Raw genomic sequence first — 17,705 nt, 5'->3', positions numbered from 1 at the left:
TGTCTACTTGTTCTTTACAAGAGATGGAACATCATGGTCTGATTATCCCCTTAGCCCTGTGCTTTTCTTTTGAAAGATGCACTTTTATGTTATAAGAATTATGGTCTAAACAATTCAGTAAGTCTTTAGATTAGTTTAAAATATAAGTAGGTTAGAACATGAGCATTAGGGAAATATTCATGTATGTCAAAGTTCTTACCTTTTTTAAGAGTGTTAATTTTGCAAAGCTTGTTTATTAGACCTAGCTCATTTGCCTCAGTAGTTATAGCATTGGCCCATGGACTGAAGGGTTGATTCCGGTCAAGGGCACATACCTCAGTTGCAGGCTTGACCCCTCATCCAGTTGAGGTGTCTCATATCCATGTTTCTCTCTCTCTGTTTCTCCACCTCCCTTCCACTCTGTCTAAAAATCAATGGAAAAAAATATGCTTGGATGAGGATTAACAGAAGTAAACAAACACACAAACAATAACAAAAACCCCACAAAACTAGTTTGTTAGAAGTCTAAAGTTAAACTAGATTAAATAACTATAGATTATAGTGTAAAGTTAACTTATCTGACCACTGTGTCCACTGTATAATTGTGCATACTTTTTTATTTATTTAATAAAGGTTTATTTTTCAAAATATATAGCTGGTGAGATCTGTTGTTCATGCATCTTCTCCAGCAGCTGGGGAGTCCCCACCTTTGGTGTTTCTGGTGTAAATCACTTGAGCTCTGTGCTTTGAGACTAGTTTAATAAGCCCTTTACTAAGGAGCTCCTGAAGGGCTGCCCTGGCAATGGAGCCACAAATATTCAGCCTCTGGGAGACCACAGCTGGGTTATAAGCTTGTCCTTGGGAACTTCCTTACAGAGCTTGTCATATGTGGCTTTTTCAAACAAGACCAGATTATTGAGCTTGTCCCGAACTTTGCCTTTGGACCACTTCTTCTTTTTGACCTTGCCCCCTGACTTGTTCACAGGGTCTTTGTCATTCTTGCCCAGCTTTCCAGCATCTTTCTTCTTCTTGTTGTCCTTGGGCAGCATCGCAGGACTCAGAGAGCAGGGATGCGCTGCTGCCTGGCCAAGATGTCAGCCCAAGAGCAATTGTGTATACTTTTAAACATATATGCTGTGATGCAATTTCTTGCTCATATATTTATATTCATAAGATTGTTAATTCTCTGATAAAGTCTATATTGGACATGTTTTATAATTCAGAATTTTGCCATAGAGTATATTATTAATATAAGGTTTTTAGATAAATTGACTAATTTTCCTTTGTATATTTAAAATATGAGATGCTAGTGTTAAAAGGATCAAATTACAGAATTATATTGAATAAAAATATGTATTATATATTGTTGGGTTATATGTGTTACTGTTGGTGATAATTGTTGAGTGAGACTTATTCTCTCATAGAGCTTGCATTAAATGAAGGACAAGACAAGCTAATACATAATCAAATAAATAATATGTAATTTCAGGTACAGATTCATTTTTTTTTTCTTTTTTTAAAAGATATTTATTGTTGAAAGTATTACATATGCTTCCTTTATCCCCCCCCAATGACCCCTTCTAGGCCACTACCCAACTCCCCCACCCAGACTTTTTGGAGCCCACATCTTTTTCTTAAACATATGACCATATCTCCAATAATCTACTGGTCATCTCTATTGGAACTTATCATAGGTAACCAAACCCAGCATACACAAAAGTTAACCATTTGTTTTTGCTTTTGTTGTAAAAAAATTGTTTCATCTATAATATTGCACTCCATAATTATACTTTTAAAAATGTTTAAATAAAGATAATTCTCCATAATTATCTTTTTTCTTAATTACTAAATGTTGTCAATGTTATAGACTAAACTAGAGGCCCAGTGCATGAAATTCATGCATGGGGGTTGGGGGGCAGTCCCTCAGCCCAGCCTGCACCCTCTTCAATCTGGGAACCCCTTGGGGGATGTCCAACTGCTGGGTTAGCCCCAATCCCACAGATCAGGCCTAAACCGGCAGTCAGACATCCCTCTCGCAATCCGGGACCGCTAGCTCCTAACCCCTCACCTGCTTGCCTGCCTAATCATCCCTAACCTCCTCTGCCTGCTGGCCTATCACCCCCTAACTGCTCTCCTGCCAGCCTGATCACCCCCAACTGCCCCCTGCCAGCCTGATCACCCTCAACTGGCGCCCCCTGCTGGCCTGATTGCCCCTTAACTGATTGCTCCCCCACACTGACCTGATCTCGCCCCTAACTGCTTGCTCCCCAACAGGCCTGATTGCCCCTAACTGCTTGCTCTCCTTCAGGCCTGATTGCTCCTAACCTCCTCTGTCTCGGCCCCTGCCACCGTGGCTTTGTCCGGAAGGAAGTCAGATGTTGGGAAGATGTCTGGTTGACCTGGTCTAATTAGCATATTACCCTTTTATTAGTATAGATAATATTTGAATCTAGTATACCCTTATTTATGGCCTTCAATATGCCTAGCAACATCATAGCAATACCCGAAAAACTGGACTCTCAAATTTCTCGCTTTTTTTTCTCCCATCTGTTTTTTTTTTTAGTTAAAAGCTAGCATTTTATTAGCTCTTTATTAAACTGTTAGAATTAAAAAAACCTGACATAAGAAAAAAATAAACAACCTTCATAGATGTTGAAAGGCAATCCCTTCCTAAGGCAAGCAATAATGTAATAAAATATAAAGAAGCTGGCCTGTCTGTACTACACTTGCCCAGTTAGCTTTCCCCATGGCCAGCCACACAAACTCTCCGTCCATTCAGTAAACATCATCCTGACCCACAGTAGTTCTAATGCAAAGTTTATCATGAGAGATGCCTTGGCCTATCCAGGGATATTGGAAATGTTTTGTTTTGTTTTTTCCTTATGGTTTTGAGGATAAAAAGAAAAAGAAAAAAAGAAATCCTTTTAAATGCTGCCATTTGAGGTTATGGCTTCCTGAAGTATAAAAAGATTTCTCCCTCTCCATCAAAAGCACTGCTTTCTGAAGGAAATTGTTTTCTCAGTTGTTATTCCAGCTGCTCAGACAGATCATTGAACCAGGTTAATAATAAATAAAAACAAAACAGAACATATATAACACCCTGGTATAAGTTGTTATGCCATGTGGAGTTCTCAGTCTTCCTTATGTACAAAAAAAAAATTATCTGTTATCAAAGTCTGCAACCTACAGACCCTCAGGTACTACCACGTGACACCCACGCTTGACAGCAGAAGGATAACAAACACCTGTTTCTCTAGAGCTATGAGTCTGTGACGTTTGGCTAATGCCAAATTCAATCTGGTTTTTGAAAGAATATCTAAATGCCTCTTCTGCTTCAAATGCCTGAATGCCTCCCAAATGTCCTTGTAATAATTATAAACGTTCAATGCCTTAATATGGCTCACATGACCCTTTAAGATCTAGATCTCGCTTACTTCCCTGTCTCACCATTTGTCAACTATCAGCTCTATTCCCATCCCCACTCTATAAACGCTAGGTTTTAACTATACTATATTTCTTCAAGTTTTTAGAACATGTATTGTTCTCATGAAGCTTTCAGTCTTTCACTGTATATCAAGTAATTATATTCACAATAACTCTGTACCACACAAAAATCACAAACTCTTCAGGGCCTCCATGCTAAACATTCTTTTAGTGCTTGAGGGTGAGTTTGCAATATAGGTTGGTCTTCGTTGGATGCACTTGCTGATTTATAGTGGTCTCGGCTTGGATGACTGTATATGGGAAGCTGAAAAATTGTCACCCAGAGATACTAGTATCTTGTTCTCGTTATGGGCACTTATAACTCGTCACATTTAGAAAGATGAATTTTGCAGATATGATTAAGTTACAGATATTTCTATGACTAAGAATCTTGAGATGGGGAGATTATCTTTGATTATCTAGGTTAAGCCTGTAAAAGAAAAGCCAGAGCCTTGTGTGGGCCCAGAGGGCAGAGCCCAGAGATTGGAGCCTCAAACCTCAAAGTTATTCTCAGGCCTTGAAACCTAATGGAATATGCCCTCCGAGCAAATTTGAAATTGCTGGGGGATAGTGCTTTTCCTTCCGTTTTTCCCTTTTGGACTAGAAATTTCTATAACTGCTAACTTATAGCAGGAGTCTGGTCACTGTATTTTGGAAACATGAAACTTGTTTTCTAGGTTCACAAGTCCACAGATGGGGAGGGATGTTGCTCCAGGGTAAATCATAAATAGCCTCACACATATCTGATTTAAATGACTTAGGTCATGAGTTTTGAGATGTTTAATTTGATGATATTTTGTTGAGATCTTGGAGTTGAGATGATGATATAATAAATTAATACATTTGGGAATGTTGGGATGTGAGAATGATATTTTGCATGTGTCATTGATGTGAATCTTTTGGACCAGAGGAAATACTGGGATAGAGAAAAAAAGAAAAAAAGAAAAATCATGAAAGCTATCAGATATTAATCCCCAGAATTAGTTAATGTTGCCTTATTTGAAAAAAATGAGTTTTTGAAGATATGATTAATTTAAACATGTTTAGATGGGGAGATTATCCTGGGTTATTCAGGTGGGCCCTAAATGCAATCTCAATTGTCCTTATAAAAGAAAGACAAAGGGAGTTTATACAGAGATGCATAGAGAAGACAATATGACCATCAAGGTAGGGATTGCAGTTATGTGGCCACAAGCAAAGGAATGCTGGCAACCACCAGAAGCTAGAAGAAGCTGGAATAGATTCTCCCTTACAGCTTTTGGAGGGTGTCCAACCATGAAAACACCTTGATTTTGACCCAGTGATACTGATTTCAGACTTAAGGCTACCAGAATTGTGAGAGAAAATATATCTGGTTTTTTTTAAGCCACCAAGAAAATAATACACTTGGATAAATTGTCTCTTCAACATGTTTCTCTCATCCTCTTGCATCCTGTTACTGTGCCTATCTCCATGGCAATTTCAGGAAGCAAAGCAGAATAGGAAAAGGCAAAGGCCCTTACTTTAAGTCTCTGCTGGCATCTAGTGTACTGATAGCCCACTGGTAATAGTAAGTCACGTGATTTGCTGGCCCAGAATCGGAGTGGGAGGGCACTGAAAGTTTGACAACAGAAGTAAGGATATAAATATGGTAAAAATGGGAAGTTGGGACCATTTTTGCATTCAAACATTCATAAGTTTATTTTCTCTTAATTTTGTTATTATCTTAATTCTATCTCTGGCCAAATCCCACTCATTTTCAGATTTTGCCCTTTCTTAAGAATTAGGTGTTGTGTTATACTAATGTGGCACTATTTTATTTTCATTAGTATCACAGTTATCTCAAAATTTTAATTTCAAAGATCCTCATAGACTACTATCTCAGTGAGGGAAAGCAGACTTTGTTAGCTTATGTCTTCAGTAGTGCATGTTTAAACTATGTTAATTAAATTAATACACAAATTATGCTCTGCTATGTTAGAGATTCTGCTGAAGCACTAAAAAGCCAGTATTAATATTTTATTTCAAGGGATACAGTTTGTTTTTCTTTTTGCACATAAATTTATGTGCTTTTGTTCTCATTTAATATATTTAAATCATAATAAAAGTAAATGTTGATTAAGTTAAGCTACCATTTAAAAAGTTTTCAGTAAGGCAATACTAATTGCCATGTATTCAAACTTGTTAGGTAAAAAATATTACAATTTATTTTCAGTTTACATTTTCTATTTTTCTCCTCTTATTTTTTTCAAGAAGCTTTGGGAAGTAGGTTGAAAACACTGAAGTTATTTTGCCTACATATACCCCTTTAAACTTTTACCTATTGTGGAAAGAATATGTTCAATTATCTGATGCTCCTGCTTATAAATGATTTATATGTTGTGACTAGTTTATCTTTTTAATCTATTTAAATAACTCTTGAATAATTAGTGAAGAGTGAGAATTACATTCTACTTTTTTCTTTTGGTTTCATACAAAATGAATAGGAATATTTTAATAGTGACCTTAACTTTAACCCAAAAATCAAGGTGGGGGGATTGAAAGCTAGAAAATGTAATTGAAGTTTCAAAAACAAACACACATACATTTCTATGTATTTCACATTATTTCCTATTGATATTACTTTTTATTCATAATTTTAAAATGTTTATGAGCGTAAATGTAATCAGTTCCAGCAGTATCACTTTCTTTCTTTATATTTGTTTGTTTCTAATTTGATAAATATTTATGAAAAAGAAAAGGAGAAGTAGTAACTAATATTGGCTAAAGAAATGTTTTAGACACATTCCCTGTGAGGTTCCTCCAAACAGCTGTGCCACTGCATCCCCATCCAAACCACTCGTCCAGTTCTGGGTCTTTGCAGAGCACAGGGAGCCAACTCTGCTAGCCTGTGCCAAACTGAGGGGACAGTGGCTGATGCTGATTCAGATCCAGTTGGAATTAAAAACTCCAAATTCATTACATTCTATATTTTAGAAAGAAAGCCACACATTACTTTTCTCTTTCTCTTCATAGTATTCCTTTTGAAATTATATGGATTATTACTTTTGAAGTTATATGAATTGTATAAAATAAGAATCACAAAATGTGTGCTCTTACTGAAATTATGTTTATCATTTTATAGCTTCTAGACAACAAAACTCTTATAATTTCTGGAAATTTGGATCTCATCCATTCAAACATAATTATTTATTAAACTTTTTCTGGCAAAGGATTGCAGTACATCGTAGCTTAATTTGCACACAGGCAAGCAATACAAACATTCTGAGTTATTAACAAGTATCAGCTGAGTGGTAATCGCTGTATTCAGTCATACAGGTCAGGCTACGGATGCCCTTGCTAAGGGAGTAGCAGTAAATGTCAGAATAAATAAATTTAATAAATTAAACTAATGAAAGCAAAGTGCTGTGATTCTAGTCCGAGTTCATTGTCTCACAAAATCAAAGAATGAGTTCAGGGACAAAGACAGTAAGTGGAAGCAAAGTTTATTGAGAGCTAGATGGACCCCCTACAGCAGGGACCAGCAAGGAGCAGCAGGTAGAAGCAGGAAGGGAGCCCAAGCCCATTGGCAGTGAAGCTTCTTTGTCTCAGGTTCCAAAGTCCAATGTCCCTTAAACATATCCTGGAAAAGTTGGAGCTGGCATTCTAGGAGAGCCAAAAGCAGGCCAGTGTGCAGAGCTTCCATTCCATGTTGCAACTGGGTGCAGTTCAGCATCTAAGGTAAGTCCATTAGTTTGTGTGTAGAGTCCCATATGGCCATAAGCCATGTGGGTGCAGGGGAGCATATACGCTGCCACAAGAGAGCCAGGAATCCAGTATGCCAGAGAGAGAAGAGAAGAGAGTGCGCTTCTTTGTCTAGTGGTGGATGTATGCTTTGCTAGCTCCTGATTGGCCATTTCCAAGAATTCTGCTTTAGCAACATCCATACATTGTAAAGCTTCCTTCTGAACAGCTGGGTTGCCCTGGTAACTCCCCCCTAGCTGGGTTCAGCATTAGGTTACTTTTTTTCTCCAGGAACAGGGGAACAAAACACAGTCAATAAGCTGCATTCTGTCCACATTTATAAGATCCTGTTATTCTTGGACTTCCGGGTTCTACTTTCCCTTCCCATGGTCCAGTCCCTGACTACCTAACCCTCTTCTATCTCCACAATAAGACAGATCTTTTGATTTCCTAAGTAAATTTAAGGTGACAGTAAAAGTCAAAATATCAACAACTACAAAGAAATTCTGTAGATTCCTTATAACATGTGTCTTAAGTAATTATTTTTAAAATATCTTATTTACAGACATTGCCAGCCATGGTGTATTAGTTTTCTTCAAAAAAAAAAATGAAAAAAAAATAGAACAGTTATCACAAAAAGTACATTATCTGTAGAAAAAAAAAAACTAATATAGGAAACATTCATTGAAACAGCTCTTTGAAAATTTAAAAACCTAATGATGAAGAAAATAAAATATAAATTTGATTCTCTAGTAAGCATGAAATATTTAAGAATTAAAAAACATAAAATAGTCTACTATGCACATTGTGTCATGTTAACTATTAGTGTATTGTTATGATAAAAGAAATACATTCTGTATCCCCCTCTCCTCTGCCCTCAGTGGAGACAATTATTGAATTTCTCCTTTCTAAAGTTTTCATAGCCCTTTTCAGGCAGACATTGTGGAATTATTTTTTAAAATATTTCTGCATATAAAATTTTGTGGAGCAGTAATTAATGATCTCATAGGGCTCATATCAATAAAGTGTTAGTGTATTTTGTGGTTCAGAGTAAATGTTGAATAATTGGTAATTATTATTGATTATTTTTCAAATTATTGAACTTCACTAAAATGAATGTTTCCTTTTGCTAGTTAAATTTGTTGCAGCAGTATATTAACTTTCAATAGTAAACACAGATCACTGGTGTAAAATCTAATCCAGGTCACTTTAATAATTTCAAAATTCACAGATAAAGTGAGAATCTGCACGATTTTTTGTATATTAAATTAAAATTTAAAATTTTATGTACATATATAAGCATAGGCCTCTATGGTTTCCCTTTTGCTAGTGTTTTATAATAATCACTGACATGATGGTTTGCAATAAACGAAATTACATCATTAGGTGGACATTATAAATGAATGGCATTTTTGAGTCGATATTTTAAATAATTAGGTCTAAGTTTTTTAGCATCATTTTATACATTCAGTTGAGAAAATGTAATATCATCTTGGTTAATATAAACAGAAGAGGAAAATCATATATCATCAATAAAGATAATATATTTATTAATAAATAGGTATATGTAACATTCACAGACTCATAATTTTTATAAATAAAATTTATTTCTATTCTGTATCTTCTATTACATACATTAAATTATTTAATTAAATAAAAACTAAGCATAAAAAAATCTTGCAGCATCTTCTGTTATTTTAATATATTTTTATTGATTTCAGAAAGGAAGAGAGACGGAGAGAGAGATAGAAACATTAATGATGAAATAGAACCATTGATCAGACATAATTTTTATAAATAAAATTTATTTCTATTCTGTATCTTCTATTACATACATTAAATTATTTAATTAAATAAAAACTAAGCATAAAAAAATCTTGCAGCATCTTCTGTTATTTTAATATATTTTTATTGATTTCAGAAAGGAAGAGAGACGGAGAGAGAGATAGAAACATTAATGATGAAATAGAATCATTGATCAGCTTGCAGCATCTTCTTTTGAAGTATCAAGGTAAATTGAAGAATTAGTAATTTATATTTAATTCATGTTTAGGAAACACATGAGATAAAAGAAAAATTGTAATTATAAATAAATCTCAAAGTGGCTATTTCATGATTCTCAGGTGTGTTATTTTCCTAACAATGTTTCAAAATGACAGATTCTTATATATTAACATGTGAAAGTGCATTGATGGAGTATGACAATACTCCTTGCTGACTACATTGCATCTTTCTCTCAGGTATCTTCCAGGTACCAGTAGATTCTACCAATATTAAATAGAAACTAAATTTACTACACATTAAATATTACTAAATGTAATGCTGGCTAGGGGCCTATAAAGTTATAATTCTGTAGCTAATAACATACTCAAAATTAAATGCTAAATAAGGAGAAAATTGCATAAGGTAAATAAGTAATAATTTTATGATCTGTGTCTTCAGAGACTCTAAATTCTCAGTAATCCTAAAGGAGATATCCTTCCAACACCTATTTTAGTTCTCCTTCAGCTTTAAATGCAGAGTTGAATTACGATGTGCAATGGCACTTATCTATGCATATCCTAAATCAGAAAATAGAGAAAAGAGAAAGGGAAAACTGTTAAATCTCCTCATCTTTGGGAAGAAATAAAGAATTTAGAAGCAGCTGGCAAGAGCAATTCAAGGCACCTTTCAAGAAAGAAAGTTAACTGTCACAAGTATTTGATGTGGGATTAAAATAGGGAGGAGAGGCAGCAACAAAACTGGAGGGTTTTCTACTCAACAGAACATTTGCTGTCATCCTAACAAATCACAGCATTTGGGGATGTGGGATGGTTTAGTGGTTATTCCAATGAATTAACACCAAGTAGAAAATCACCAATAAATTGAATCCTGCACAATCTAGAGAGATATTGACAAAAAGTAGTTTATTTGTGGTTTTTGTAGATGTCAGATAGGATAGTTTTATTATAGTCATAAGACATAATCAATAAGACACAAAATATATAGACAGTAGAAAGATAGAACTCCACTTCGGAGAAAATACATACTATGTGCATATTATTTTAGGTAACAATTATTACTGCTTTAAAATACAGTATCTTTAATACCAAAATGTCCATGTGATATTTGTGGATTAAAATGGTGTTTGCATGGCTTAACATTTTACAATGATTAAACTCTTATCTTTCTAAATAAAAATTGTAACTATACAAATACATATTCAAATTTATTTTTGGAAATTTGGAAAAATTAAATGTATAATTAATAATTATTCAAACTAAAATACATTTTAATACATTTCATATATTCCAACATACAGCTTTCATAATGCCCAGATATCTTAAGGTGCACAATCACCTATTTTTACCACAGTCTTTAAAAAGGCAGCTATCCTGCCATCTTAACTCAGTATATTTCTTTTTTAAACTTTTTAAAATTGGTTTGAGAGAGAGAGAAAGAGAGAGAGGAAAGAGTGAGAGAGAGAGAGAGAGAGAGAGAGAGATTTGTTGTTCCACTTATTTATGCATTTATTGATTGATTTTCATATCTGACAGGGGATCATACTCACAATGTTGGCATATTGGACAATGCTCTAATTTACTGAACTGCCAGCCAGTCACAATATTTTTTTTGTAATATTAGCTACACTTGCCAGACATTACCTAATTAGAAGCAAAAAAGTGTCAATCATATATTTTTTAAAAATTGTATAACTTAATATTTGATCAATATGAAATGGTTTCACTGTAATGCATTAAACTGGCATGCTAATATTTAATATTGAAGCTTCTTTTTGATAATTTATGTTGATTACTTATCATTATGGTAGAAAATGATATTCCTTGTTTTTCTCTCCTCCTAAGCATATGGGGTGATTACACTTCTCTGTCCCATTGAAGTTCAGCATGACTTACATGTAGCCAATGGCAGAAATACATAAGAATTAACAGGAGATTTTCCATTCTTTCTTTTTCGTCATCCTGGGTGTGCAAGTGAAGAATTATGTATAGTGGAGACTCCCTCAGTACGGATTGCAGAGGTGTCACATAGTGAAGAGTTGCCCTAGAAGGATACTCTTATCAACAGCTGACTTGTTGAGAGAAACATAAATAGTAATTATCATGCCCTAACTGGTTTGGCTCAGGAGATAGAGCATTGGCCTGTGGATGCAAGGGTCCCAGGTTTGATTCCAGTCAAGGGCATGTACCTTGGTTGCGGGCACATACCCAGTAGGGAGTGTGCAGGAGGCAGCTGATCGATGTTTCTCTCTCATCGATGTTTCTAACTCTCTATCCCTCTCCCTTCCTCTCTGTGAAAAATCAATAAAATATATTTTAAAAAAATAGTAATTATCAAAATACAGAGTTATGGGGTTGTCAGTTCAGTGTAACCAAGCTTATCCTTATTCATAGAGTTTTGCTTTTCCTAATTTCTACAACTGATGAAGTAACTCCTAGCCCACTCCACTAACTTCACATGTTGAAAATTATCTTATCTCTATAGAGAAGAACTATAAAGGGTACTTAATTTAAAGTCTATCAGAAACATCCAGCTGCTTTTAGTGCTTTGGTAAACACAATTAAAGTAATAGTTTAATACTAGTTGTTCATTCACAATAATGATAAGATCGGTCCTTGTTCTCCAGTAACATATGTTCTAGAGACAAGGCAATCAAATATACAAATGAATTGATTCAACACAATGTGGTCATTGCTTTAATGAAATGCATACAAAGAATAGTGAAAGCAGACAGAAAGAATCCACATCCCTGTTTGAGGGAGTTAAAACTTTATAAAGAATCTTATGGTTGATAGCTGAACACAGTCTAAGCACATTTTAGGCAAAGATAATACACAAAGGCCTGACAATTTAGGAGCTTGGGACAAATTGGGTTAAATGTTGCTAAATAAAAGACAGGCAAGGTTTTGGAACAGAAAAGATTGTACAACAGGACTGCTGAGTTATATCACAATAGATTATATTATCCATATGAAGGTTTTTATCCTATATAATACAGAGCTAATATGCTAATTAGACCGAACAGTAGAAAGACCAGACAAAGCTAGGGCTGCGAGGGCTGAGACCCTTGCACGAATTTCGTGCAACAGGCCTCTAGTCCTGTATAATAAAGATGTAATATGCAAATTGACCCTCAGTCCATCATGCCATCACAAGATGGCTCTGCCCACAGTTGAGGCAGGGTTCCCATAACACAAGATAGCATGCCCACAGTGGAGGCAGAGTTCCCGTAACAAGCTGTAATGAATGATCAGCAAGGATCTGAGGCTGCATGGCACTGGGCCGGGGCGGGGGACCTGAGGCTTTGCTCCCCACCTGATGGGGCTTGATGGGGGACATCAGGCCATGCCCCTCACCCCAGTGCTGGGACAGGGGACCTGAGGGTGTGCCGGGGGACCTGAGGTTGCAACCCTGCCTGGGGGGGCTTGACGGGGGTGGGGCCAGCGACTGACCAGCAGGGCTTGACGGGGGACCTGAGGCTGCACCCCCTGCCTGGTGCCAGGCTGGGGGACCTGAGGTTGTGACCCCGCCTGGCAGGCCTTGACGGGGGTGGGGCCAGCCAAGTCTGGGTCTCATGCAATAAAGAAAGGGCAAATAGCAATATTAAAATATTTCCTCTAATTAATGTCCTTTTAATGTGCATGAATTTTGTGCACCAGGCCACTAGTATGTCCATAAATAAGAAACTCTGTGAAAACTTGGAATCAAAATTGAAATGATCAGTTTGAAGTTTAAAAAAACCAAAACTCTCTGGTTGATAAGTTTAACATTTATTGGAATAGAGTGAAATAAAAGAAAAAAGGAACATTTTTGAAACCAGTAGTAAAGAACAATTACATAGGAGAGCCACGAGGATATAAAAAAGGAATGAACAGAACAATATTTTAAACAGAAACAATACATCTGGATGACTAAAAATGGAGAATGAAGGACCTAGGAGGATCTAGGACAGTGATGGTGAACCTATGACACGCGTGTCAGAGGTGACACGCGAACTCATTTTTTGGTTGATTTTTCTTTGTTAAATGGCATTTAAATATATAAAATAAATATCAAAAACATAAGTCTTTGTTTTACTATGGTTGCAAATATCAAAACATTTCTATATGTGACACGGCACCAGAGTTAAGTTAGGGTTTTTCAAAATGCTGACACGCCGAGCTCCAAAGGTTCGCCATCACTGATCTAGGATGTTCTTAAGGTTTAAAATTTATGGGAAAACATGAAACCATTGACTGAGATGGAAGATTTAAGAAAAAAAAAACTGGTTTGAGGAATATAAAGGGGACATAGGGATGAGTTATATTTGGGACACATTGAATTTGCATTTCTGATTCATTTGTGTAAAGATGTCTAGCAAGGGCTTAAAATAAAGTTGTCTATCTGTAATTCACCCCACTTTGTTAAAATTTTTAAATCAAAGTAATAAAAGAAAATACAAATATTGAAGTGGGAAAAAAAAGTGAGGATTAACTTGAAAGTGATAAAGGAGACAGTTAAGAACAACTCTGTTTGAAATCATATCTGCATTTTTCTTTGTACTCGAATTCCTGGCTTGTTATCTTAGTTTCTCTGCCTACCTCATCATTAATTAAACTCTGTGAAGTCAAGGACTTTTAATTAATACATATTTTACAGTCTACAGATGTTATAACAATGTTTATAGTTAGGAATCTCAATAAATTGTAGGTCAGAGTTAAGCCTTTAGTAGAACTACAGAATCATGTAAGCACTAGGAGAATTATGGAATTGCCAGCATAAAAATTTAACTTAGCCACTGGATATCCTTGGCTCCCCAAATATGGAATCTATTACCATGACACTTAGCCATGTGATCAGGATTAGGTAGAAAGTAGGCTTATCCAATTATATCAACTAGAAGTGGCTGACCTTTGTTCTACATTGCTCTGATATGCTTTTTAAAAATCATCTTTGCAAGGTTAAAACAATCTGAAAGCATACCTTCTCAACATGCTTTGTGGAAAAGAAATTTATGACCCTGCAACAACTTGGTTTAACATCACATTTTGCCTCACACACAAGGGAGTTAATTTGTTTGGTTCCATCCATGGTGGTAATAAAATCAAAGAGACTGATGGAAAGATCAATGCTTACAGGCGAGCTTTTGAACCTTTACAGAATCTGTGACATCTCAGTGAACAGAGTGCCCAATAATGTTTCTGTGCAATAAAATCCTATATATTCAATGACAAAAGTCAATTCACATTGTCAATAATAAGTAAACATATCATGGGTCTGATTGTCGATGAGCTGTCTTTGCAGTCATGTCCTGATAAATATTTATTTGTCTTTAAGTTTTACTGTTTAGGTTTCTCCATTGAAATTCCATTCTCACTTGAACTACACTATAATGCATATCCTCATTATCTGATATCTACTATAATGCTAATTGTCACTGTAGAATAATAACTCAATCTTTTCCTGCTTGCCTTTCATTGCCCTGGTCATACAGATATATGGGTATAGGATTCTGGTTTTAAACCTTCTCTTATGGTAATAATGCCAGGTCTGGTCTTTATACCTCTAAGTCATTTTTTAGTCTCAAAGGTCTATTTGGAAGCATGATACTCGGTCCTGCCTCTAAAGTCTTAACCTAGTTTCCAAATCAGATCCCAGAATATGTACCCATTCTTGTATTTGCATTTGCCAACTGCCATAAAACACCATGCTTTACAGATCAAGCATATGATTTCCAAATGATTGTTAATTCAATAAGCTTGTTCCAATGAAGAGACAAGCACTTTGTGAAAATCCAAAACTCTGTAGAAATGTAGGCAAGCATTTGGGTTTATATGCCTCTGTTTAAGAATGTGTTTATTGGGAGAATTAGTTACCCATGCTATTTAATAATAGCACCACAGGACCAATGACATTAAACTTGCAATTGTTTGTTTTATAGACCAAGATGTCTACATTGTAGAGATTACCAGATTAAAATGATTTTTGTGATCTAAAGAAAGGACAGCTAAAAATATTACTGGCATAGTTTAGTCTGATATCAAATGACACATTTACGAGTATTCTAAATCATAGCATGCATACTGTTTCCAATGCAAGAACTAAAACATACATAGCTAATTTGGATTCATTTGTATTGGCTTCCTCAAATTTGGCTTTAACACTTCTAATTTGCTCTTGGTTCTATTTATGTTTAAGCAGTTTGTCATTTGTATGATTTACTAAGAATTCATATTTCCCTAAAAACAGCATGGTTTAGATTCTATTTCATATAACCAGTTTTTAAAGAAATTACACTATCCATTATTATTTTATGTTTCATGCTTATTTCTATAATATTACAAATCTGGTGTGAACTATAAATGGTTTACAAATATGCTTTCTTATTTTTCATGTTATCTGATAAAAGATACATATAGAGAATTTTAGCAATATTCTGATATGAAGTTTCTAGAATACCTGTTAAGTTCTTTGAGAATACACAGGAATCTTTAGGAATCATGGAGGATCAAAATTTTATTGAACACCAATATGTTGGTTTCTTCATAAATTTCATATCTGTTCAATAAATCCCAATGAAGACTAATTTTAAAAAAGTTGACAGTGATGTTAAACCAATACTAAAAGGATAGAAAAATAAAAAAAATTACTTTTACTATGCCAACCATGTATATTGTATGCAATTTCTTAATTCACAGTAGTGCATTTGATACAATAATGGAAGAAAAATTGTGAGATAGAAAGGATCTTGAAATTGGGATGTGGGTATCTGGGTTTGAGGATGAGCTCTGTCACTGATGATCTCAATGAACTTGAGCAAGAAACTGAATCTCATAGTTTGTTTGTTTTTTTAATCTTTAAAAATTGGTCTCATAATTTCCAGGATAATTTATCTCTTATTATGGACTGAACTATATTTCTTTAAAATTGATATGTTGATGCCCTAACCATGAATTACCTCAGAAATGTGACTGCATTTGGAGACAGGGAATTTAAAGAGGTTACTGAATTAAAACAGAGTCATTAGAGTGGACCCTAATCCAATATAACTGGTGTCTTATAAAAAAGGAGAAGAATAGGACAGGAGTGTGTGTGTGTGTGTGTATGTGTGTGAGAGAGAGAGAGAGAGAGAGAGAGAGAGAGAGAGAGAGAGAACCAGACACCCAGACACATATATGCATAGAGACACATGTGAACACAAACTAAGAAGGCAGCATCTGCAAGCTAGGGAGAGAGTACTCAGAAGAAATTAAACCTGCTGACATCTTGATCTTGTAGCGCTAACCTCTAGAACTGTGAGAAAATAAAATTTTGAATTAAAGTCACCTGGTCTGTTGTATTTTGTTATGATAACCCTAGCATACTAATATATCTCTCCTAGCTTGTAGAAAAATGTAATCAAAGTAATCAAATACCCTTTGAACAATATCTATTAATTAGATTTGGGAATAGATTATGTCATGATTCATTTTAGTGGTCTAAATGCAAATGACTTACAGAAAGAGAAACTACAGGCATTTAGTTCGTTTCCAAGTTAACATAACAGCAGCATATGTGTCACTAATCCTATACTACAGTCCAGTAGAAAATATAGACCAAGGAACTAAAAGATCCTTTTTCTTCTTGTAGGTAAGAGAATATTCAGGGAAATCTTCACACAAATTGTAAGTAATTATGCTTACATAAATGCAACTCTAATGTAATGTAATAAAAGATCATTTGGCACAATGATTCTAAATAATCATAAAATATACTACCTCTACAGTGAAGTTCTCAGCATTGACAATTATCTATTATGTTACATGATAACTTTAAATGTGCTTTCTGGTATGTTTATATCAAAATGCATAATATAATTTCAGAAATGTTTATCTTTATTACTAAACATTTTATATAAATGGACAATAACAGAATATAATTTTAAAAACATTGGCTATATCAGTCGGAGTTACTCAGAGAAGCATAAGCTACACTAGTTATGCTAACTATGGGGGGATAATTGGAGGGAATTGGCTCAGTTTTCTGAAATTTGGTGTTAGAAGACTAACAGTAACATGGGACACTGAGGTAACAGGAAGAAAACTTCAGAAACCATCACCCATTTTAGGACTAACTGAACCCTCGGGAATTATTAGAACTTGATTCATTGGTATCTTTCTCCTGATTGGCTGTGACTGTCAACATGTATTTTAGAAAAGTTGTTCAAATTTAGGACCACTTTATAGTTGTAAGATATGGCATAACCAACTAACATGAGATTTACACCCTTGGATATGTACATGGCTGGAGCAAGTCATTAAAAAGTCTTAGAAGAGTTACAGCCTGAGGAAATTTGAGTAGTTTTTCCTTAAGCATTTTAAATACTGTTTCTGCAGTATTTATCCAGTTCGTAGCATCCCACCGATCCTTCCACCCATTGAGATGAATAAAAAACAAAGACTGTTTACTCTGTTGCATACATTTGTGGCCCTCTCTGTTTTTATTGTACTTGGAATTTATTAATCACTGATTTTTCTAGATGTGTAGGTTAATGTTTTTCAGCAAATGTCAGGAGTTTCCGG

The 17,705-nt window shown here is 35.0% G+C and overlaps 1 pseudogene; it reads right to left on the bottom strand.

The window, feature by feature from the left end:
• Positions 1-599: 599 nt before the first annotated feature.
• LOC102246719 lies at positions 600-1,089 on the bottom strand (annotated as a pseudogene).
• Between the last annotated feature and the right edge of the window lie 16,616 nt (positions 1,090-17,705).

This window comes from Myotis brandtii, unplaced genomic scaffold (genome assembly GCF_000412655.1).
Source record: "Myotis brandtii unplaced genomic scaffold, ASM41265v1 scaffold159, whole genome shotgun sequence".
Taxonomy (NCBI): Eukaryota; Metazoa; Chordata; class Mammalia; order Chiroptera; family Vespertilionidae; genus Myotis; species Myotis brandtii.
Note: the sequence above shows the minus strand (reverse complement) of the source record. Positions and strands in the feature narration are given on the sequence as shown.